We start from the raw sequence: 25,628 nt of genomic DNA, 5'->3' as shown, positions 1-25,628 counted from the left end.
ATTCATTTGCTTGGCCTTTTCTAAAATCACACATTCAACATGATTATCATGCATTCAGATGAAAAAATATTCAATCTCCTGTACATTGCATATTTCTACCTGATTGTGCTAATTTTGTTTGTTTGTTCCATTCATTCACAGAACAAAAATAATGAAAGCCTAAACGTAACATCCTTCAAAAGGAGTAGGAAGAAGCATACGTTTATTAAACCCTTCCACCTCTCAAATCAATCAGTTTGCATCCTGGGACCCCCTTTTTTTTTTTAAACCAATCACATACTCATAACTTTCATAAACTTTATTAACCATAAAGCAAAAAAAGTTGTTGTACCATTTGTCTGTACCGCTGTTTGAACTGCTTCATGTTTGAACACCACCTGACCTATCCCCTGTTAGTGTGTTCCAGTTTCACTCTACACATGGATGGTTTAAATTTAGTCCCCTCCTTATATTATAACCCCCTCTCTCTTTTAACACACAGTCTCTGAAATATTTCTGAGTAAGTTATTTGATGCTTTGTATATGGTCTGTGCGTTTTGAAAATGGAAACAATTGAGACTAGTGGACTTTCTGATATCTCTTTTGCAGAGAGTGTAGTGTTTTTTACATTTATTGCCCTAAATATCAGCACAGTAACTTGGATATGTTGATATTAGTGAATAGTAAAGAATGTGGAGTGACTTGTGGTCTACTTAAACCCATTGTCCCTTTTATCTTTGGAGTTAATAACTCGTGCGAGTGTGGGAAGGAGCGTGTGTTCACGTCACACTCTGGCGCCCACGAGAAACAAAACCCTGTCGTCATCAACCGGAGACAGCCATTCTCTCCAGTCGGTGGAGACGAGCAGACCTGAAGCTGCTAGAGGAGCCCGTGGAACGAAAATACCTCACAACTGGGCTGAATTCCCTCTGCTCATGACCGGAGGCCGCCGTGCCACAGCACCGAGTCAACAGGTCGACCGGAACCGGTCGGTTTAGCGGAGTCGCTAACGTTAGCAGCTAACATGACTCCAGCTCGGATTGTGGAGGCTAGTTAGCTCCGTGCTAACGCGCTAGCTGCTGTTATCAGGTGCAGACTGACTGACTGACTGCTGCTGGGAGACACGAAGCAGCACCCTGCACCTCAGCGGAGCCTCCAGCCGGAGCTCCTCAAGGAAAACATCCCCGTGTGGACACCCGGAGCGGCCGGCTGTGTCCCCCCCCCCGCCCCCGCGTCTGAGAGGTTAGTGCAGTTTGAAGCCACAAAGTGAGACATCCCAGCTGAAATAATGCAGCAGTGGGGAGGGCCTCGCGCACAGCTCGACGGCTAGCTCTTAGCATGGCTAACTTCACGCACTGGTGTGGGTCTGGGGCTCGTAAAACAAATGAAAATCACCAGGTTGAAGCCGCTGCTCGTGACCGAAGTGCACACATAGAAGTTGGACGGATCCGTGTTGTGTTGAGGCAAAAAACAACTCTAACGGTATGCGCTCGAAACTGGATGCACAGACCGAGCCGAAAGCTGCAAAAGTTTGATGCTAACGTTGATTGTGCTAAGCTCCTCAACTCCATAAGTGTGGACTTTATTGGGATTGCTGGTATAAAAAAGTACTTTTGATGTATAAATAGTTCTCAAAGTTGCCCCGAGGAGGATTGCAATCTATGCAGTCTCTATTTCAAGATTCTCACAGATAAAGAGGGGGGAAAGTGATCATAAAAACTCTTAACTGTGCAAAGTGGAAATAGCCAGAGGAATAACAGCAGAAGAGAGAGAGATCTGTTTGCTCTGGTGAATTAGAAACTTTATTCGTCATACATTTATAGCGAGAACGTCAGAGAGTGACTGATGCACGACTGTCAACAAGCGTGAATCGCGTGGTTTACGTGCAGCTACGCAACATGCGTGTGGCCCGGGAAGCTGACAAACATTTTCCCCCAAAATAAAAAGTTTATTCACATCTTATTATTTTATCGTGCAGTGCTCGAGTTGTATTGGTTCAGTCTAAGAATGTAACCCAAGTGTGCTGTTGTCTTACTGAATCTATATGCGAAATGTCCAAATATGTATTTGTACATGGCGCTTGCTGGTATTTGTTAACCTCACTGTCAGGTGGCGATTTAAGACACATTTTTGGGAGCAATAACAGCTTTGTGCTCGACTTGTTTTTCCTCTTAAATTCCGCAGGCACACAGTTCAGACAGAGAAGAAAACTGGGTATAGAAAAAAGATGTGGGCACAGTTCAGCTGTCACAATATTGCTGTCCCCTCTGGCGCTCTGTTTTGTAACTCCTGATAGTTTGTAGATAATAAATGTTAACTTTTAGCGGTGTTAAAGTACTTTGTTTGCTTGTAGTAAGGTACACATATGACAAATGGAAGCTATTGTGGGACAATTGAGTTGGCATAAGCACTTTCATGCTTCAAGGGGGACACATTTAGAGGAAAGGTTCGATGAGTTCCCATACTCAACCCTTCAATAGTTTGTTTCCACTTTGTTTAAGTTAAAACCAAGAAACATTCTAACAATCCCATGAAAAAAGCCTGTAATGGTCCTATTTTCGGACAGTTGTAAAAAGTGTTTAATTCAGCTGCGTGGCTATTGTGAGATGTTTCGGCTGCTGTCAGAGATATACTGTGAATGTGTTGGGCGAGGCGTGTCCATAGAGCAGGCTTGTCTTTCATATAAACCACATTTATTTTTGGTCTGTCTGAGTCTCATGAGTAGAGGAAGAAGTGGACGATTGAGCCAGTTTATCTCCTCCCTTACTTTTGTCTCGCTTCAGCCTGTTTTTTATAGCACACCTTTTTAATGTGCTGACTTGAAGTTGATGCAACACGAGTCAAAGAAGCCGCGGGGCAGATGGCAGGGGCTTAATTTGAATTGGATGTTTATAGGACACAGTATTCCGATTTGTTTTTGTGTGCTCCAGACGGCACCTTCTGATGATTAAAACCAGTGATAAGGCCATATCGTTGTATCGGATACTAATATTTACATGTGGCGTACATAACTGGAATGCTTTGGGACTGTACTCGGATTTGCCCCAAGTTTGACTCCATACTTTAATGTCTGAAGGTCCTCTGCTTGTGTTTGATAGATTAACAACACATTACTCCTCAACAATTATATATAAATGCTAAATAATTTGAGTTTCACTTCTCATTGTACTCCAGTTCTCTTTCATGTGACCTAATGGTATCTTTCTCTGGCAATGGATAATCCATCCAAAATGAAAGAGGCGGTTGGTAAAAGAGAGCACCCCCTATTACGCCGAGTTTGAGACGAGGTCTGTTCAAATGTCACTCATTGATTAGAATGCAGACAGGCGTGAGCCACGTTGTCTGGTCCCTTTGGAAGACGCTGCAGTCTAGTGGCTGTGCTGGATTCACGAGAGCTCTCGGGTCTGAGGTTGTCCTTGATGCCACAATGAAAACCAGCTGGATGGAGTCAGTGTTGATAACAGGCGTCGTACATCACGGAAGAAGAAAACAGCAGTAAATGAGCATAAGTCTAGTGAGTCGGTGTTGACAAAAAACATTCTTGTGCTACTTAAAAGCCCACTAGTCCTGCTTTCTCCATGGAAGTTGGTCTGTCCTCGGGCTCAAGTAGAGGCCAAGAGCTGGGTTGAGCAAAACCACTGCAAGTTGGTTTTATATGAAGTTGCATGCACATAAAAGCTTATTTTTGCAGACTTGACAAACTCGGCTCGACTAGCCGCTTGCAACTCCTTTTACATGCATAGTTTAGTTTAGAACAGTCAGAAGTACAAAACACTGTTGATGTAAGGTAACACTGAGTGAGAGTATTCTCTTGGGAAAGTCTGGTTACAGATCATTTTCAGGCCTGCTGTGTTGCGCTATGATCAGAGCCTGCAGGTCTAAACCACATGTGGTTTTTCTGTAAGACACCAACAGAGTGGTAACTGGTTGTTACCCATCTGTTTGTCTTTCAGTTTGGAGTTTGCTCTCGGCAGCAGCAGTGGCTCGACATCGACTGAGGAGCTCTTTGGGTACGATGGGACTTCCACAGTTAGAGGGATGTCATTAGTATGAATATATATATATATATTAAAAAAAAAGCCATATTAAGTATTTCTAACAGATTTGATTTATTTTGGATTTATGGCGTTTGATTGAAGAAAAACTTTACAGTAAAACTGATGTCTTTACAAATCACACACACACATACATTGCTTTAATGTAAAACAGCACAACATCAAAAGTGGTGTTTTTTTATATTATTGTGAAAGTTATTGTGGTTGTCGTCATGCTATGGATGACAGATGTTATAAGAGTGGAACATGAGATTTACCCATTAAATTTCTCTCTGTTGCCTTGTATAATAGGGGCAGTGTCTTTTAAGGAGTTATGCCTTGTACCCATTATACTTTTCGGGGGGCGAGGCGACGACGACCATGTGATATAACGTCACATGGTTTGTGCCACGGCTGTTATGGTTTTCTTTTTGCATTGCACAATGCAGAACTTCACAAGCTTTGACACTCAGACATTGAGAGATACCTATTTACTCACCACATCACAGTATTAAAACTTTCTGTAAATAGAATTGAACATGAATCTCGAACTGTGTCAATAAAGCGCAGGAAACTTAACAAAGGAAGGATTTGTTTCAGTGCTGTCGTATCGATTTGCTTTCAGTTGTGCTGTGTGGGGGTTGTTTACTGCTATTTTTGAACCGTGCTGTTTCAAAATATGCTTTAGCTGACATGGATTTGACAGATGCAAATGTATAAACAGCCAATTACTTGTACCGATTTTCTGCTAATGTTTGAAAAGTGACTGAAGTTTACAAAAACAGTGGAAAGGACTGAATATGTATGTATGCGTTAGATATTTGAAGAGATATGTGGAGAGAACTTTGGTCACGCTTAAACTATTTTTATTATATGATGCAAAAGTGACAGAAAGGAATCGCTTTGCTTGTTGCATATCTATACTTTCAAGTAGTCACTACCTTAATCTGTTGCAGCAGTAAGATGTGTTGGTGATTTTTGCTGTTGATGTGATAATATATAGTTGCATATAACTACATTCACAGTTGTGAAAAATGCTCATCTGAAGTACTGTATTTTAATTTCCCTTTTGTGTCATCAATAGTTTAATAGACAGGAACTTCATGTGCTTTATTTAGGTCAAGTAAAAGTTTCAGTTCCTCCCACTAGGCTGTTTGTTTTTTTCTTTGCATGAAAAATAACTAAAGCAATCCATTGACTCTCCTAAATGATTGATATATAATGAGCAGTCAATTGACTAGCCACTGCAGCTCTAAAATGTTAACCTATTGCTCCTTTTTGTGCTCATGGCTAGTGTAGTCTCGGTACACAATACTGCGCTTAATTGATGACTTTGATTTGCAGCATGATACATTTTTTACGATGAACATTTCGAAAATGAAGCGCTGATTATTACACATTTTGAGGCTTTTGCTTGAACATATGAAGCTCAGAAAAACCAACTTGTAAAACAGATCAACAAGATTTAAGAAGGAAAAAGAATGACCAAATAAAGATATTTTATTAAGGCAGTTTGTCCTTGGCCTTGCAGTCACAAGAGTTACAAGGAGTTTACATCCATTATGTTGCACTTCTGCAGGGGTTGTCTTACTTCCCACAACAATTATTTTGAGACAGGACACCCCTTATGTAACGCCAAGAAGGTGCTTGCATGCTGAGCAGTTACTGAATCCTGACTGTGAACGTAAAGCACCAACTTGGACGTGTGTTGTCCTTCGTTTGTAAGGGTGGGGCAGCACTAGTTGGGGAGGATTACAGATCGATGTCAAGGAAAGAATGTCATATTTTCAGTTCACATGGGTCAGGATGACGAAATAGCATTTCTCTGGCTGTGATTGTTGCTGCAAGGCCTCGAGGAGTGCGAGACGAGGGGTATCCCGGGCTTTGTTTGCAGAAAGCTTCACATTCCCACAGTCCTGACTGTTGCCGTGCTACAGGCCCCAGGGCTTTCCTTAAACTACTCTCACATGAACGCTGAGATTTCACGTCTTTGAAGCTCGCATTGACGGACCATGCAGTTTATGGGCAGTGTGGAATAAAAGTTCCCAGAGGCAGTCATATTTTGAAATGTAATATTTCAAGGCATTTTTTGAAACTCAAATGTTTGTCCTTCTAACTGTTGGTATGATTGAACCTATCGCTTGGTCTGCAAATTTCTGACATTGATAAAAGGCTAAGCCACAACAGCTTTGGTGTGTGCTAAGCTTGTGCTTACTTCTCTTCACACTGGTTAAACACATGTGTGAACTCAAACGGAAAGATCAAGGGGACCATGAAACCTACAGCTTTTTAATAAATGTTAACTAATAAGTCGTTGTGACCATGTGGGCAATCAATTTTACACCAGGGACATCAGAGTAACAAGTGCGTCGGGGACCAACTGGTGGTCGACGGCGCCACTGACGACCGTCGCGAAGAGAGAGGTCTCTGTGTGGAAGTGAAGTGCTGTAGTATCGCCGAGTGTCGCCTGATGAGAATGGGAGGATTTCCAGGCTTGTGAGCTGGAGTGCTGCTCGGCGACTGATACTGGAACATTTGGTCAGAAGTGGAGCAGGAAGATAATGAGTGATTCATGACATCGGCTTCACCGGGGGAAGTGAAGTATTAATGATAGTAGTTTGATGATCATCCACAGTCCAGAGAGGAGAGAAGAGATTGAAGCGAGTTCCACAAGTTGAGGACTATGTTCAGGTAGAGCGGCTTGAGAGAGACTGTTCGAGCCACTGTTACTCCATCTGGTTAGATTTTCAAGTGCTGCACTTTGAATTCTAAGAAAAAGGCTCCCAGTAGGAAGTGTTATTTGAGTTTCTTTGCTGCTATAATCATTTACATACAATTCAATAAATTCAGACAATCTGCAGATGGGTCTCGAGAAGAAAAGGCTGAAAGTGGAAGGAGGATCAGATGGAAAATTGAAGATGCAGATGTGTTTGGAGGATGTACTGTATTCTCGTCTGTGCAGAGATTTATTAGCAGTGTCGGTAAATGTGGAAGTGGAGAAGGAAATAAAAGTGGCCTCATAAGCATGAAAGGGAGATGGAAGGGGGGGGGTGCACTCTATAGGAGTCCAACTTGTTGTGCCTGTGTGCGTGGGCAGCAACACTGAAGAGAAAGTGAGATCAAGGAAGGAGGAAATTAAAGGGCATTTCTGTGGAGTCTAGGAGGGATCTCCCATCAGCAGGAAATCTCTGAGTAGAACTGAAATAATCATCAAATAGGACTTTGTGTTGACAAAAAGCAGCATGATGGGCAGGTGAGGCTGTAATTGGGCCAAACATTGACATAATGCCCCAATTTGGGTTTTTGTCTTCACTAGCCCTTCTTGTATGGAGTTTAACATTAAATACTACAGAAGAAAATATAGTAGGAGGTGCATTTATGAAGGTGTTTATCAGGTGTGGCTGTACCAACAAATGTTCTTTCATTACTCATTGTCTGTAATCAGAGTATTACATGTAACTGTTTGGAAAACCGGTTTCAGAAGAGGTTAAAAGTTTTCTTTTCTCACTTTACCGAAAGCTATTTCCTTCCACGCCTATGAAATATTATGTAATGTTAAAATTTTGATCCTATTTTGTGATTCACTGCTTATCTACATGGTACATATCCCCCCCTATCCATGGTGATATTTTTCGTTCTGAACTTTCCTTGAGTTTGAATTCACTTCGCATTGGATATTTACAAGTAGAGTATGAGTGTGCAGTGCAGTTGTGAATGGCCCTCTGCTTTGTATCTGCGAGGCACGAGGAGCATGTTAATAATTCAGTGCTGTGCCGTGTAGTGCCGAGCTGGTTAATGGACGGAGGGAGAAATCTCCCCGGCATATGGCTTTGATGTTGGATTGCAGTGCGAACGCTAGGTGACACATTGCGAGGACAAGAGGAAGTGGCAGTCTGGGACAAAACAAGTCGGGATGTATTACAGTCCACAATTACACTGTGGCAGACTGTGTTGGATACTGCACAAGCTCTGTTCAAATAGTGATAGGAGAATGAAGGCGAATCTGTGTTTGTCCGCTCGCAGGAGGAACATCTTTTATTTTTGTTTATTTTTTGCTGCTGAATAGGCACAATTTTACCAGGCTTTTATCTCCCTTGAATACATCGATGCTGAACCTGAGGTGTGGGTGCTACATCAGTTATGCTCACTGTTATTTCAGCCACCAATGATTTGGGTTTTGATTTTGAGAGACTCATTTGTTGCTTTTGTCAGTTGAAGGCAGATGCTCTCAATAGTTTGCAAACAATTCAAAGACGTTTTCCAAAAGACAACAAGCAACAAACTGGCGGAATACGACGAGCAGTCGGTGCACGAATGCAGTAAATAGCTGTTGCGTCAGCTGTTTACCTGGTACGATGGCTCCTACAAAACAAAACTCCTACAAATGCAGCAGATCAACATGCATCCACTCTGTTTCAAGGTGTTGAGTCCAGCTCCCGGGGGAGCTCATGGTCTCGGTATTGTGGGTAAAAAAAAAAAGCAGCTGCAGAGACGGAGAGCCAGTCAAGAGAGGGTCAGCTTTTGGCTCTTTAGTCCAGAGTAGATGCCTCTGTCCTTGTTGCCACAACATTCAACATTATGGATGGTGCTTTCTCCTGTTGGCGGTAGACATATCTCACAGATCCCTGTTCAGTATTGAATTTGGGACGTTTCTTAGCTATTCTTTTGATGTAGGAAAGAAACGGCCATCGAGATGCAAATCCACTGAGTATTTGAAAACATTTAGACTGCAGACTTTAACTTTGAGCATATATAAATAGAGCTACAAGCTTTGCTGGAACTGGGTGCATTACCACAGTGTTCTTCCTTTTGCGCCTATAATTTGAGTAATTTGTTTTCTGTAATCTGTTTTCTTGACAAGTGTTATACAATCAATAATTGGCAGATTGATATAAGACGGCTGTTTTGTCAGACATGAAAAGCATTAATGGGTGAAAAGCCTCTGTCTGGTGGTAACAAAACCTACGTCTAAACCCTGTTGTTTGACTCGCCTTCAAATTGAAAGAAAAAAAAAAGGAATTGTGTCTCGAGATGGATTGAAACCGTTTTTTGGATAAAATAGGTAGCAGATGATGTCGAGTCTCGTGGAATGCACCCATCTGATGAAAGTATCTTATAGCATTGTTGTTGTTAGCCAGTAGCGTTTTTAACCATGTGCGCCACAATTGACATTCCTCCTAATGATGCATATTGCCACTCTAAAATCCCAATTAATAAACTGGAAGTTTCTCACCTTAAATGTCACAGTTGGTATGAATGCTTTCAGAGTGACAGTAAACTTTAGAGAGAAATCTGAATGAGTTCCCAGCACAAAGAGCCAACCGGCCGTGGTGTGATTTCCTATCACAGGCCGCATTTAGGCTGCAGGCCTTTCAGCTCAGACCTTTTCCATCTCGCTCTAACACAATTGCATCTCTTCACCGCCACCCACAACTCATATCCTCTCCAATGCACACCAGTCCTTCTCTGAGACTGCAGCAGAGGTGCAGCATGAAAACCCTTTGAAAGGAGGCCTCTCCCAGCAGAGGTCCCGTTGGCATGGAAACTGCTGTCTTTGTGAATGGAAGCTTCGCTTACAGGCCTGGTCAGAGGTCTCCCACTGTCTCATGGTCCAAGAAAACCCTGTCGGACCTATTTACAAGTTCACTAAGCCTCATTTAAGTCTGGTTATGCTACTTCTGCTCATGAAGTCGGGTAATAATTATTTTTCGATGGTTGCGGAGACATTCCGTTGGCATCACAGCAGATCTGACGTTCAGGGAACTGGTCAGTCTGCTGCTTTCATAACAAGGATCTAAAGTTGAGAGAAAGTAACATCCTATGAAGTTGCTGGGTAAAGCAGAGGCTTCTCTGGTCTGCACTGATCTTTCTGAACCAATACAAAGAAAACTCTTGCAGGGTTTCTATTGCTGCCACGGCTCATTGACTGTAAAATCTGCTGGGACTTTTCTGATCAATGGCCATTGTCTCATATTTACAAAATACCACATGAAATAAGTTCATTGAGTTTTCTTTTCTGAGACTGTTGAGCTCATTGCAATTAGATCTATGTCTTCTTGGTTCATCAGTTGACCAATCTTTGGTTTATCAGCTAAAACAGCTTTGCACATTACTGTAAAAGATAGTTTGCAACCATTCTTTGTGTTGAGGTTTTTTTCCCCCCCCCTACACTAGACAAAAAGAAGGCATTCTCTAAATGATTGGTTTTGTGAACTATAATCAACATGGTTTGGCAGTTTTTGGTGGCAGAGTGCTGACCAGGTTTTGATAACAACCATGTTTTGATTTTTCCATTTACTAAAAATTACAACATTGACTTCTGTTGTAAGAGTCCTCCTGCAATCAGTGTCTGAAAATTTTAATAATAACCTGTTTTTTTATTCTGCCTGTCACTGCATGGAAAAAAAGATTTGATAATCACGATTTAGTAATTAGATAGTCTTTTATCCACACAAAAGTAGCAATGGATAAACTCAATGTGTTTAAATTAGTGCCTCAATAGATGTCTCAAAGGAAAATCAGCTGTTCTCTATGCCCTCTAGGTAAAGACGGAGTGGCACTAACCTGATTTCTCATTTCTAAATTAAAGTTTATTCAACGTGAAGGTCAGCTGAGGTCACCGTTGCATCTCCTGTCAGGTGCAGGTGTCTTCATTTGGCTCACTCTTGATAGTCGCGCTTGGAGATTGATTCTCTGGGTCCTGCACGCACATGAGTTTGATATACAGTTTCTGTACAACAACAAAACCGCCCTGACAGTGTTGGGAATTACATATTAAACACTATAACTAGTCACTTTCATTATTTGAAACCTTTAAATTCCGTAAAAACCCAATTTACTGCAGTGCAACTTGGAAAGAAATGGTGCAATTCAAAGTTATGTAGATTGGTGTTCTCTGGCCCACATTCCCCTGCTCGTGGATAAATAATTTACTGTTTATCAAAACTGAAGTACATGTGGATTCTCTCTCTTGGCTTTACTCTGGCTCTGGTCACACTCTCTCTAAAATGCATCCCAAGTTAATCACATGCTCACACATTTAGGCAGAAATAGCTCTACAAATAGCAGTTCTTTGAGCAGTTTTTCTTTTGCTGATTTTCTGGACGATCTGCTTTTTCTTCTATTAATGAAATGTCAAACTATAGAAAACTCTACTTTCTGATCATATCTGTGGTTCAGATGTGTGGTCGATAGGGGCCGCTTCAAATATACTCCGATTACTAAAAGCCAGTGCCCTTGATGACAGTTTAATTCACCTGAGTGTGTTTAAAAACAAATATCTTCACAGTTGAGTTGAAGCGAAACTATTTCATTGTCCGTTTGAGCCTCCATAGGAATGTGTTGCCTTGTCATGCTCGGATATCCTCCCTCAGATTTGACCTGGGTGGCTTTCTGCTGGGGACGCAGGCAGCTGGCAGCTCAGTTAAAGTGCCTTTAAGTCTATTAGAGAGGATAATCCTTGAGGGAGAGTTTCAGTGAACACAAGCAGCCGGCGAAACAGTCTGTCAATTCACTTTCCTTGGCATCCAATTGTGCTCCATGTACATCCCTCTTCTCCAACCTTGCAGCCAGTGGCTCTCCAACACATGTCCACCATGTGCTTTCTTCATTACTCTCAAAGAGGCATAATGGTTTGCCCCGAAAACCAGACAGAACAGAGGAAAGGCGTCAACGTGCTGCTGTGTCACCCCAAAGAGTTTTCTCTGGTCCACAACAAATGGCTGTGAATGGTTTCTGAGGTGCAGCACGAGACTGAAGTCAATGAGCCCATGTCGTTTATTTCTGTGCCGTTTTCTGTCCCTCACTTGTTTTTCCCACCTTTGCTGTTTTTCTTCAGGTTCTCTCAAGCCTCCCGCCTTGCACCTTTGCTGTCCCTGGCTCACTCGGTGGCTCAGTAACACTTCAAAGGGGAAGGTCTGCAGCGCTGCAGATAACACTTTGCGCCCCTTACCCTCAAGCACAGGCACGCCTGCCTGAAGCCCCGACACAGTCCCTCGACTGACAGGTTTGGCCCCTTCTCTCTCTAGCAATAAACCCTTTCTGCCTTTTCTGTTTATTTGCTTATTACTTGTGTGTGTGTGTGTGTGTGTGTGTGTGTGTGTGTGTGTGTGTGTGTGTGTGTGTGTGTGTGTGTGTGTGTGTGTGTGTGTGTGTGTGTGTGTGTGTGTGTGTGTGTGTGTGTGTGTGTGTGTGTGTGTGTGTGTGTGTGTGTGTGTGTGTGTGTGTGTGTGTGTGTGTGTGTGTGTGTGTGTGTGTGTGTGTGTGTGTGTGTGTGTGTGTGTGTGTGTGTGTGTGTGTGTGTGTGTGTGTGTGTACTCTTATTTCACTGACTTAAATTCTCAATGTCCCGCAGAACCTCAGGCTTAAATATACACTTACATTTGAACTACATGTCGCACAGTAGTGTTTTACTGCAGCTGTGTGACGCTTGAGGAAGATGAAAAGAATCCGCAATGCCTTGATATGCTGGTAGTTGGAATTTATGGCCCGTTGTTAAGAAGGAAGTGTATTTCTGTGAAATTATGTATATGAATGGGTAAAAATGAAAACGTAGCTTTCTAGCTGATTATTTGCCATTGTTTCTTATATTCTCTCAATTGTAGGTTTTTGGGTTAAAAATATTCCCAAAGCTCTCTTTTCAAATATGTACTTTTGTCAAACTATAATGCAAGTATTCAACTTATATCCTTGGTGATGAAAATAACAGAATTTTTACCTTGAGTAGCTGCAACCAAACAAGTATTCATAATGGAGTAATTAAATAACCACTCAATTAATCCAACTCATTCTTCCTCTGTAGGGTATATTGATTGTTTCAAGATTCAGTTTGGCATTTTAACCAGTACATTTATTCTGTCCTCTTTTAAAGGGGGTGATTCAGCTCACTGTAATCAAACTAATTGTTTTAAAAAAAAAAAAAAAAAAAAAAAAACTTTTTGCAAGTTCATATGCTTGCTGGACTTTGACAGAAATGACACTGAAACATACAGTTTTGGAGTTGCATGTTATCAACCCACACGCGTGTAAGGACAGTGGGTGGCTGCTCTGTGCTGGCGTGTATGTTTTTATTTTTTGCCAATAGTCAAACGTGTGGCATCTATTGGTTTATTGGTGTTTCCATGGTAGCAGCACATTGAGGTTCGTCTTGGAAAAAAAATGTACAAACTCTGTTTTCATATGAAACCAGAATAAAGGATGGAAAGAAAGAAAACATGTACATTCCATCACAACCTTTGCTGACAACTGTGACACTTTTACTTTCATAAATCAACATTAAATCATACCTGGTGGAAACCGGCTGAAAGTCAGAAGCAGAAAAATATTGGAAAACTAAATAAAAACAATAAGTCAATACTTGGTCAATAAGCTGTATTCAATACCTGGAAACTTGATAGCATATCACAAGTTTATCTAATATAATGTCCGATGATGTTCATCAAATTAAACTGGAGAAACTACAGCTCCAAAAATATGCAAGTATGCTCCAAGCTCCCTACACAACTCAAACACCAACCGAATTCATTATCAAATGCCCAAATCTACACATTGAAACATAGCAGTCTAGACAGAGGGATACTTTATTCTTCACAGAGCAGAGAGTGAAGAATGACAAGTTTACTGTTGAAACATTTCCTCTTTACCATGTATACAATTGGTAACTTTATGTTGTGGGTACAACACTGATAATGAAATGAAGTACACTTACCTGACACTTTTTAAGGTGCTTGTTCGTGCTCATAGCTGATCAGCCAATCACATGCCATCTGCTTGATGTATTGAAGCATGTAAACATGATTTACTGACAAAGTGAGCATAACAATGGTGATGAAAGGTGAGGTGACTCTGAACATGGCATGGTTGTTGCTTCCCGATGTGCGAGTTCAGAAACCACTGATGTACTGGCGTTTTCAGGGGAAAACGGACGTATATCACTACAAAGGGGGCAAAGCACATCCCCCTCCAGCTTAAGCATTTGTTTATTAACCTGCACCAGTGCTGCTAGCTGGCCACGCTCAGGCTGGTTTGACATTTCAAGCTCTTATTCTGCCCGGTCTGAGACGCTAACACAGCTTACCATGGCAGTGACCCCTGCAGTGCCTCCATGTGCTTCAGTTGATGTTTTGAATGGTTCAGGAAGTTAGTGTGATATGCTGATCCTGAATACACGATACCAATGCTTCAGAGCAATGCACGGTGCAAAGTGCCTCATACTTCTATATTTGTTTTAGCTTGTGTTTGAAGGGATCCTTTGGCTTTTAACACAATGTATTCAAGGAACATTGTTTAAATTGGTTGACGATGCATTGTGCTGACTTTTAGTTTTGAAATGATCGAAACAGTCGAGGGAACAATACCTTGACTAATCGCTTGTTACAATGAACACCATCTCTGACCCTGGCAACACGTTGGACCTTGAAGCTACAGGAAACTAAGGCTGTAGTTTGCACTGGCTCATCAAATTTGACAATGCAGAATTGGAAAAGCACTGCCTGGTCTGAGTCTCAATTTCTGTGGCCACATCTAAATGGAAGGTTCAGAATATCAAATCTGTGACATCTGGCCCAGATACTATGGTGTCCAGCCTGCAACCAGCATTGTGTGTACCCCTGTATATTGTCATAATTTCTATGCATCCATTCTGATCATTCTAATCGCACCCATTGCAATTGACACCTTATTAATGATGGAAAAATGGCGCTAGCATCGGTAACAACAAAGTAGCAAATGCAACTGGGTAAACTATCCTCCTTTTGCAGATATGAGACGGTATTTAAAAAAAAAAAAAAAGTTCAGCTTCTCCAAACATCCACGAGTGTCGCTTTCATTAATTGTGCCCCCTCTCATTAGTTTTTGTTCTGCTCCGCATGGTTGACATATGAACTAGCTCGTGTGATTTGAGGATAACACGTTGAGGCTCAGAGCTGCAAACTGCCTGTGGTGGTCAGGTCTCGGCTGCTGGGCGCAAAAAGCTCCTGGACTTGAAGGAAGAAGCTGTGGAGAAGGTGCGGTTGCAAAGGAAATGAGGCTGCATTCCTGCAGTGATTTATGAAGTGTCTTTCATCCTCTTTGTACTGCTGGCTCCTTCGCAGCTGCTCCAGACAGTTCAGTCCGACCAATGTCAGCATGCATGCAGACGGGAAGCAACAAGCTGCCATGTCAACAAAGTTGTAGTGTGGCTACATGAACATTATACCTTTAAAGACTGCTGTGAGTTTCAGCCCCCCTCCCACCTTAAAGAAAAAGAAATTCCAACAATGAAGATCTTGTGTAGACCACTGAACTTGAAACTGATCCCAAATGCTGGCAAACTACAGCATGACTCATGTCTTCAGCCTCGGTCCAATACGACTAGACAAGACCCGTTTTATAAATATTCTGTGAGAGACTCCAGCAGTGGTTTGTGAGGACAGGCCAACCATACAGGGCTCAAAAGTCTTCGCTAAAGAGCTTTTTCCTTTTGGAATGTTAGATTCGAATGAATATGTTGCTCTTATAGGTGTCATAATGGGCTGTTTAACTTGAAGTTAATATCGCTGTTTTCTCATTCTTGCTTGTGAATAATGGATTCAAAACTGATGTAGCTTAAGGACTTCTTTCCTTGATGTGCAGATGGGGGTAGATCTGATTATGTTGAAGTTGAATGCTACATAAAATTTCACTTAAAAGAAGCAGAGCCTCTCTGAAGAGATCCCTTAATGCACTTATGTTATCAATTGTTATCAATATGTTTGCAACGTCAGTATCGTGTTGTTAGACAAACTTGTCTTATGTAACTTTTGTTATTTCTTTCTTATGTAATGATGTTTTGCACATTTTGATAACTGAATGGCTGCTGTAAGGATGCCTTTAGATGCACATGTTGAACATGTTGCAAAGTTAGTTTGTCTTTTTTTTTTTTTTTGGAAACTGGGTAGTGATTTTTTGTTCATTTGAGACAGTTGCATAACACAGTGACTCTCATATTTTGATTAGACTTGCGCAGACTGTGCCAGGGCCAGGAAACACGGCAGTTGCATTCCTTCATGTGGACTCATTTTATTTGGCAGATCCAGACACAGCTGACACAGATTAGAGTTGCAGGCATCTAGAACTTCTGCACTTGCTTCCCTCAGAGAGACATTCAGAGATTTTCCTAGAAAGCGCTGGGCCGTCCCCCTGGTATGAGTTTAAAAAGTGCTCTCTGTCCTTAAAATCTGGATTTGACCAACATACTGCTTGCAGAAGTAACAAAACAGATGTTTGTTTTCACATTAAAAAGATCATTGAGAGTGCAAACTCGCTTGCCTGCCCATCAGCAGCGTTTACTATAGTTGTGCTACAAGCAAGTCTATTTTCTTCTTTAGAAAGCAGCACCAAAATCTGCAAGTGTCGCTTTGCCGCTCTTCTGAGTGACAGGTAAAGGACGTTGTACCGTTAAACTTGTCTGTACAAGGTCACCATTCCAAGTCTATCAACTTGAGAGGTTTTAACCAGGGGACCTTTTTGGCATCTGAATCAAAAAGTTAGATACAAAATTTTATTTTAAGCTTCATCATACCGTGTGGCTGCTTGGCCACATCGTCTGAAACTGCAAAATATTTTCCATTTCAGTCGGCGTATATAACAACTTTAGTACTACTCTGCTCTGGATCTTCTATTTGTTTGACCAATATCTTTTGTGTCTCACAGTTATCAAATGTCAAGCAGCTGGAAAGTCTGTCTGAGCATCTGCTTATTTCCCAGAACTCTGTGTCCACATCCAGTGCTGTTTGCATCAACTACCCTTTTCCCCCTCTCTACTGCTGAGGGAGTCTTAGCAGGCCAAATTTAGGCTTTTTTGGGTGACTTTTAAAAGACTGGATTTCCATATCTAACATTAAAGCACTTTTGGTGTGTTTAGTTTATGAGGCACATTCTGCCCTGAGGAGCAGGAGCTAGCTAATAGTTATTAGAAAATGTGGATGGTGTTGATATAAGGTTTGAGAGTTTACCCAGTTCAACATGTGGATTCAATTAGAAGAATCATAAAGACTCTGAAACCGGGCTCAGAAGACATAATAGTGCAGACCTAATAAGTCATGATTAGGAAAGGCTCAATGTCATTACTTGATTTCAGTCACTTAACGATACCCACTACAAAAATAAAGAAACGCCTCTTTCAACCCAGAAGAGCATCGATCCACAGTTGATTGTGAATCTCCACAGAGCATTGCTTGTCGATCACTAGACTGTTTAAGGGCTGGGTTTAGCCTGGTGGCTTATCTCAAACTAATTCCTCCTAATTTCAACAGCAAATGATTTGGTTTCCAGGCAAACAGCACCAACAGGTGGCTGGTTGACAACCCAACAAACTGCTTTTACCATGAGATTTCACAGATTTGTGAAGAGCAAGAAGTTTACTAGAGGCTCTTCATCGGTATCTTAGCTATACTTTGATGAATGTATTATTTACAGTTTCTCATTAAGATATATGTGCCCAATATACAAATAGATATTGGGAACTGTTGTTAATAATTAATCAAGGATCAATGTGATGAATAAACCCGAGCATAATGTCTCTCGCGAGCTCAAAAATGTCTTTTTAAAATGACCTTTTATGCACTGTATCCTCTTTACTGTATTTGCTGCACAATAAGTGTCTTGGCGTTTCTGTGCTCAAAAAAAAAGCAGCACCATAAATATTATTAATAGAAAGTGGAACTGTAATGGCACCTTGGGCCATGAAAGCTCAGGTTTAACCAATTCAAATTGATTCCAGCACCAGGCAAGCAAACCACATTTGTTTTCAGCACTCCATATCTATTGTTAAAATCAGAAGGGTCCACTCCAGCCTGCAGGACGACATTGTACAGGGTAAAAATGACCAAGAAGACATTGGCTGCAATTTTTCAGTGAAGGTCTGTACTGTTTGTAGATTGTCCTGCAAATTCTGCAATGCAGCAGTGAAGCTAGCTACCATGGTATTGGAAAAAGCATCAGCATAGGGAGTTTGTGAAAATGAGCATTAGACATTAGGGAGTCAGGGGAAGAAAAAAACAAACTATGGTAGATGGAATTTCAGATTGCACTAAGGTTTTTGTGAGAAATTTCAGGCTCGTCATAAGTTCACAAAGAAAACCCACAAAAAACAAGAGTTCTTTAAAGGTTTATATATATATATATATATATACATTATTTTATTTTTTTTTAAATTTTATATTATAAGTCCTGACCGTTTTTTCCCCTGCTCCGTTTCCATTAGGATCAAACTTGGCATTACATTACAATTAACAATACAAGTGTAATCACTTGAACCATCAGGCATGAAAATCTTAAGCTAAATCTCGCATTCTATGTGACTTTAATATAAAGTATACAGGTGTATGTTCTGAGTTATGTGGCCAAAGTGACAAATACATGTGTCTCTAGCAAGAATAACCAGCTTCCTGAGTGGAGTACCAGCTGCACCACTAATCCCACCAGATATTGAATGTTGTTCAACCAGGACAGAACATGTTAACAAGGCCTCGTGCAACTGCTGTGAACGGCATCGGGAAAATATATTTATCAGTGTTGATAGATTGTGGGGTGGTGAATTGCTCCTGTCAGTGGCATGTTATGGAAGGCGGCAGTGTCTGCTGTATATCTGCTCTCAGTAGGAGGTGTTTAAGCTGCTTTTTTTTTTTTTTTTTTAAAAGTCATCTATCTCATCAGGGTGTGACAGAACGGATTTAATTAATCCACCCAACTACACAGTTTAAATATTGACTCACATTTTACTCTCACCATGAAAGACTTGTAGCCTGTTTATCTTCTGTTTTTCACAGCTATATAAAGTGGTGTACGCTCAGTACTGAGCTTTAAACACATTCTGTGTGAATACAGATGTTGGAATAGAGCCACCGCTGCTTAGCTGACATACTCTGTTGTCCATTTCGTTTGTGTAGAGATGGTACTTCTTTTTTTAGGAGTAGCTTTAAGATTTTAATAAGCATAGGGAAAATCACATGTATGATGGCAACATCGTCATACTTTCTCACACACCCACAAAAAAAGGAGAATCAAAACTTATGGCGCTGAAGTTGCATGAATACGACTTTGTTTCAGCTCGGCTGATGGCATGTTATGACCCCCGTTTGCTTCCCGTCAACCGAGACGGAAGTACTGACACATCTGTGACTGAGTCACCGCTACATGCTGATGCAGGTGTCGCGTGCTGTGCCAAGTTGTTGGATTGTTCTGCTTTATGACAAGCTTCTTTGAAGAGTGGCCTCTGCTATCTGTAGTTTGGAGGGATCCCATCACTTCCTTCACACGCCTTAAGCCCCCCCCCCCCCCCCCCCCCCCTTCGTATTCCAGACGGCCTCTCACCTTGTTAAACTCTTTGATCACAAGTGTTGATTGCTTTACTGACATTTTTTTCCGTCTTTGTCCGTAGAAAGAATCAAACCTCCGAGTAGGACTTGAAGTGTGGAAGACCAACTGTGGCCTGAACAAAGAAAGAGAGGACTGTAAGTATATACCACAGCCGCGTGAACTTCAGTGTAAGTCGGACCGTTCTTCTGTGCAACTTTTTGTCGCTGCCTGTGTTCACACGTTGAGTTTGTGAGAATTGTGGATGCTTCGAATGAACGGAGCTGTATTTATTGTTTGAACGAACAATAGAGTCCTTTAAGTCACCCTTCTTGAATTATGGTGTATAAAGGAAGAGATGGGCAATTCTGATCATTGAAGTCATCTAGTCCTCAAAAAAATCTTTCTACACAAGGATATTGAAATTGGTATTAGGGATGCACTGATATACATTTTTCATTTCCAATCTGATCCCTATGCCTGAATTTAGATATCTGCCAATACCGATACTATTCCGATATCAGAGCTCTGATTGCTTTAATATTGTTATCATTATTGTTGCAGCACAAACAGCAGTGTTTCCAGCTCTAATGCAGAGCAAATCTCGGAAATCTCCACGTGAATTGCGCCAATATCGGAACCCGATACCGATACTGGATCGGATCGGCCCCATCCCTAATTGGGATGTATGCATTTGACTATTTTCGGGTTACTTTTAAACCGTAATCACACAATTAATTTCTGGGTGTTTGAAATTATCTTCCTACTGCAATTCATCCATCTCCAGACTGCTTTATCCAAGTTAAGCCTCATGAGTGGTAGAACTCATCCTAAAAAATATCACAAATACACAGGGAGGTTATGCAAACTCCACATGGAAAGGCTCTCAAGCGTGGAGTCGAACTGGGGAAAAGTGGTCTCATTGAATCTTTTGGGAAACAAAGAATTCATTAGTTATTTGAAATTACCCCACAATGGTAAGAAAAGGGACCTGCCACATGTCTGATGGAAGCCTTGTTTTTCATGGTTAACAGGCAGGTGGCTGCAGTTGGGTAAAAGCAAAGTTGTCAGTTCCTTTTCTCTGTTGTGGCAGTTAATTGTTTTCTTCAGAGTGTGGTTTATGTAGTGCCTCTTTTTGCTTATGGCTCAGTTTCAGAAACAAGCATGCAACCATAACAGGAAGATTGTAGGAGGAGCATGTTGACAAGCGGTCTTCTCGTAGACTATCGTTGACATGCCACGTCTGCAGTCTCGCACATCGATACACTCACGATAAACTAACTAATAAACAGATTCAAGTTCCTTTCACGTTTCTTTTTGTTGTTTGGGATTGCCAACAGGTCATAGGATGTAAGCCTGAGCTCAGTTGTCTCCTAGCAACACATTTCCCCTGTAAGTGTCTTCCCATCAAGTGTGCTCTTTCCCTCTGCACAGCAGCATCAGCCACCATAAATAAGTTCTCTGTCTATAGTATCTATATTTTGGCCTTTAATTGAAAGTAAAGTTAAAATGTGATGCAAGATGTTGATTTCCGAGTTGCACTAAATATTTTTACTGTGTATTGAAAAACAAAAAAACCCTCATGAATTACTTCAAATGTTTATCATATCTTTTCAGGTTTCATTGTTGCTATACAAAATGGCACGTAAGTGTTACCGGATCTTAGCAACAAGAAACTGTATTTGTGGCCTTCAGGTAAACTTAAAAAAACAATTCAACCACACTATCTGCCATAGATAACGCATTCGATATTTTTCCTCTGTTTGGTGGTTCCATCCCCCTTCATGCCATATGTCAATGTGTCCTTGAGCAAGACGTTGCACGCCAAATAGTGTCCAATGGGGATTGCACACCTCAACCGAAATCCATTAGCATTGGTGGAGGAGCTTGTGTGTGACTGATGATGTGAAGTGCTCTTCGACCGCTGAAGCAGTGAAAATGAACCATATGAGAGAAGCCCATTTACCTTGCCCCTGTCTCTTCTATCTGTTAACACATATTGTTTTATTTCGATTTTTCATGTGGAAACTCGACACTTCTAAAGCCACAACAATATAGGAATACACACCAGACTGCTCCGCTTCATTGTTTGGGATGTGTAGTGTGAAAATGTGTCATCTCCGGGAAGGCAAGGAAAGTGTGATAGACGGCAAAAAGGAGAAGCAAAAAATGATTGCTCTGTATTCTCACACACGGATGACCCCACCCTGTGTTTCATTGTGTGCGTCTCTGACAGGATGCAGACCTTTCACACTTGCAGGAGACACAGTGGAAGTTGTAGGAGTCCTTATGAACAAACAGGAGATGAATTCACTCTGAGGCATCCTCTGTATGTCTTGGAGTTGTGTGTAGAAAGAGAAGGTAGAAGTCACGCGAATAGCCTCGTATTTAGATGCAGTTTATTTGAAAACCTACCACATCATCAGGTACATAAAAATGTCCCCTTTATATTCAGCATAAGTGGAGATCCTTATCGTTTTCCAAGTTTTGATGTGCATGTAATCTTCAAATATGACTGCAGCAGGATCCACAGTGTTGGTGTGTTTTCTGTAAACTAGGAAAGTCTCCTCAAAGCCATGAGTGTAGTGCACGTCCTGAATTATTCATCTTGGGCACATGCTGGTGAATTAAAGGTAAAGTGATAGCACACAGCGCTGCCTTGCTTGGCTCGCTGCTGCATTTTTAAAGTGCGGACTGGCACTCGAATGTCAAAATGTTAACATTGTCTTCCCCCCTAAAACTGTTAGTCTGGTCTCAGGGACCGGATGAGGGACATTTGATATGGAGTTTGAATAATTCAGGGTGATGGTTTGGGATTGGGTTTTCATCCAAGTGCGAGTTTCCTACTCGTGTCCCAGTGCAGTCTCCTTTTGTTCCAGACGTGAATGCTTAATACGATGAGCCTCTAAGAAAACTTGCAATATGCGCCGACAATTGTGGGAGACGCTCGGGTAATTGTTAGTTATCAGAGAACAAAACGCTGCATCAAGAGCAATCAAATGTGTGTTGTTGCCATCGGTGACTGTGATTATGAGCCCTTTTTTTCCCCACTTGATGACGACCTGTATATAGCTGCCATGTTGAACAAGACATCCCCTCTTTCTGTTCAAAAGGTGTGTGAAGTGCAGGAGGAATGATAGGAATGTCAAATATTTATTTAGATGTTGATGGCATGATACCTCAGAGGAGCATTTGCCTTTTTCCCCCAATATTGGCCGAGTTGATTCAGTGACGAGGAGACGGTGCACTGCAGAATTTGTGTAATAAGAAGTGCGCCGCTGTCATTTTTTGAAAAGGTTCTTTAAAATTTGAATTGGAAACTGCTTCCTAAGCAGACTCCTGAAAGGGACTGAGATTTAGATATCCTCTGTGTCACTCCCTAATCAGTCCCACACCTCTCACCCACTCATTCTCTGTAAATAATTCAGAGCAGCCTTTAGCCTGCAACACACACACACACACACACACACACACACACACACACACACACACACACACACACACACACACACACACACACACACACACACACACACACACACACACACACACACACACACACACACACACACACACGATAATGGAGGAGAGCAGGGGACACGTTAAAAAAAACTGCTGCAGAGGCACATTTCACAAGTCCAAAAAGTTTAAACTGCTTTGACATTTTAAAGTTGTACATGTTTGCTAATAATTAATGTCCTGGCTGTTTTTGGACATCATCGCAGCCTGAAATGGAACAAATGAACAGAAACAATCAAATGTGATTATGATGTTTTATGATTTCTTTGAACATGATTTCTGCAGGCCAGTGTGGCGTCCTTGGAAAGCGTGCTCGCACATTAGCATTCTAGTAATGACTGCTACAAATGTTGTGCAGTCATTACTAGAATGCTAAAGTTTTGTGTTTGTAATGTTTGGACAATATTCCTTACAAAGCTGCAAACCTGGAGGATCTACAATTGAACGATGTGCTATAAACCCGCATGTTTATAAAGTGCCAGTAGATGTGGAAGTGTTGACTTACTTCTTAATGCTTTCTCATTCATTCATGTTTTGGAGACCTTTGGAAAACAGGAAGTCTTACTTTGTCCCTGTGTTTGTGGAGACAGGAAGTTGTAACTTGTGTTGGCTTTGGTCTGTTGCCCAGAGAGCAGCTCTGATGATGGCCACGTAGAATCTACTATGCATTTATCTGTAACTCTGTTCAGAATCTTAACTTTTACATTCCATGTCTTGAATTTAATGAATAACATTTTTTTTTTCCAAAACCTCAGCAGTGGGGAATCATTTTCTTTGGGTCACAGACGTTTGCTGGTACGATGCATGAGTTTGCATCCTTCCCCCACTAGAGTGCAGCGTTCTCAGAGGAAAAATGTCCACCTCAAGTTCAGCCATGCATTGTGATCCTGTTGAACTTCCGTTCAGTGTAATATCTCAGAAAATACCTTTTCTATTTTTTTTTTTATATTAGCAAAATGAGTGCATGCAAGGAGGATGCATATTTTTTAAAAAACACCATGTAAATTTGTTTTTATATTCGTCTTTATATGTAAAGCTCCTAGGCACATGTTTTGGCTTCTGCTTAAAGTCTTTAACCCCTTGTAATTCTATTCTCTGTAGAATCGCTGCTTCTATTTGTTGTGTTGTGTTGTGTTGTGTGTTCGTGCCCAAAAGATTTGTTTGTAGTAGCAGCATGTTTTTCCTCAATGTTTTGGTTGCATTAATATTTGGTGTTTAAAGAGTTTATTTGGTTGCAGCATGTTTTTTTTTTTTGTTTTGTTTTTTAATTTCATGTACCAGACTTCATGCTCGAGTCATACAATTGGTAGCAGACAAAGTTACATGATTCAAAATGTTAACTTATACGACTCCAAGTTTGCCTGAAAGAAGAAGAAAGTAATGAGCTTCAAAGAGGTTTCACTGTAAATAAACAAGTTGGCTTGCCCTGTAACTTTGTGGGTTTTCTTAGGTCTTTTGTTCTGTGTTTATGTGCCTTATTAAAGTGATAAAGATAAGAACCAGTCATTGGATATAATCTCAGACCCGCAGTTTATATAAAAATTTGTGATTTTAATGTGGAATTTTTTCATCCCATGCAGTCTGGGAAGTATCTCAGAGGTCATTTTCCATGGTTGGGATGCCATATATTAAAGTATTATCTCTCAGTAATGAAGAGTAATAGCTTGACGTCTTCCAGCCTAATTGTAAAAGATGAAGTCCCTGAGTCAGTTTTAGGAAACATGAATTGATACTCTTCTTGTAGCACCACAGTGTTTTTATTTAATCTAAAATCTTCACTTCTTCCAGTGATGAGCTATAGTCAATGTGCATGTTGAGATCTTGTTATTGGTGTGTTTTCATGTGGGGAGTGCAGTTGTTAAACTGCGGTCTGGATTGTAAGTTGTCCTGTGGAAAACTTGCTGTTGAGGGTGTAACGCAGTACAAAACCTACAGTTTACATACGGCATTGTGACTTGAAGGGATGCCTCTGATCATTTGACACATTAAGAGGCTGAGTTGCAAGATCTAATCACTAGCCCAGCTCACTAAACTGGGCCATGGTCACCCTTAATCTAAGTGTCCTTGAGCAAGACACGGAATGTGACTGGTCAGCTCAAAGTGTGTTCAGACCGCTGTAGTGGTGAAATGCACTACACAGGTAAAGCCCGTTAAAGGGAAAAATAAAAACTGAAAAAAGTAAGAACTTGGAAATGGATCGATGTATGGACACGACTGCAGTGGTCCCAGAGGAAATTGAATTCTGTTTAAAAAAAAATAAATTATTGGCAGAAACTGGTAGTTACTAGCAGTTGTGAAACCACTGGCTATTCACTGACTTCTGTACTTCATTAGCTATGATAGCCAGTGTCAGCTGTATCGAACCATCCTCCATTCACACATCTGTCTTTTCAGATTCTTTCTATGTTAGATCTGCATTCATATTCAGAAAATGAAAGCAGGAAAATCGGCATGTCAGAGTTGTAAATCTGTGCAATTGTAATCCACAATACCGCTATTTTGTCGAGGTGAAGCAGTTAAGTTAAAATAGGGGGGCCTTAAGTACTTAACAGTAATCTATTGGATGCTTTTACTTAGACTTTAGTATCGATGCTTGACATTCATGCCAAAAAAGGACCCCTCTTTAGGACTGTGCAGCGCCACAGTAAACTATGTTAAAGATGGCTGAAATCTATTTTTGTCTTTCCCCCTTATAGAGCATTGGTTGTTGGTACTAGACTGCCTCTAGTGTTGTTCAAACCTCTCAGTAATTCATGCGCTACTCTGTAATTTTCGGTTATTATC

At 41.1% G+C, this 25,628-nt stretch overlaps 1 protein-coding gene across 1 annotated transcript in view; it reads left to right on the top strand.

The window, feature by feature from the left end:
• The first annotated feature begins 809 nt into the window (after nt 1–809).
• Nucleotides 810–25,628, top strand: part of fbxw7 (F-box and WD repeat domain containing 7) — a 111,072-nt gene continuing 86,253 nt past the window's right edge. Inside the window, exons 1-3 of the mRNA XM_080463333.1 lie at nt 810–1,221; nt 11,851–12,018; nt 19,411–19,483. The gene's annotated coding sequence lies outside the window, so the exon portion shown is untranslated. The remainder of the gene's footprint in view (nt 1,222–11,850; nt 12,019–19,410; nt 19,484–25,628) is intronic.

Source organism: Lipophrys pholis (genome assembly GCF_963383615.2).
Source record: "Lipophrys pholis genome assembly, chromosome: 5".
Lineage (NCBI taxonomy): Eukaryota > Metazoa > Chordata > Actinopteri > Blenniiformes > Blenniidae > Lipophrys > Lipophrys pholis.
This window is presented reverse-complemented; position numbering and strand designations above follow the sequence as displayed.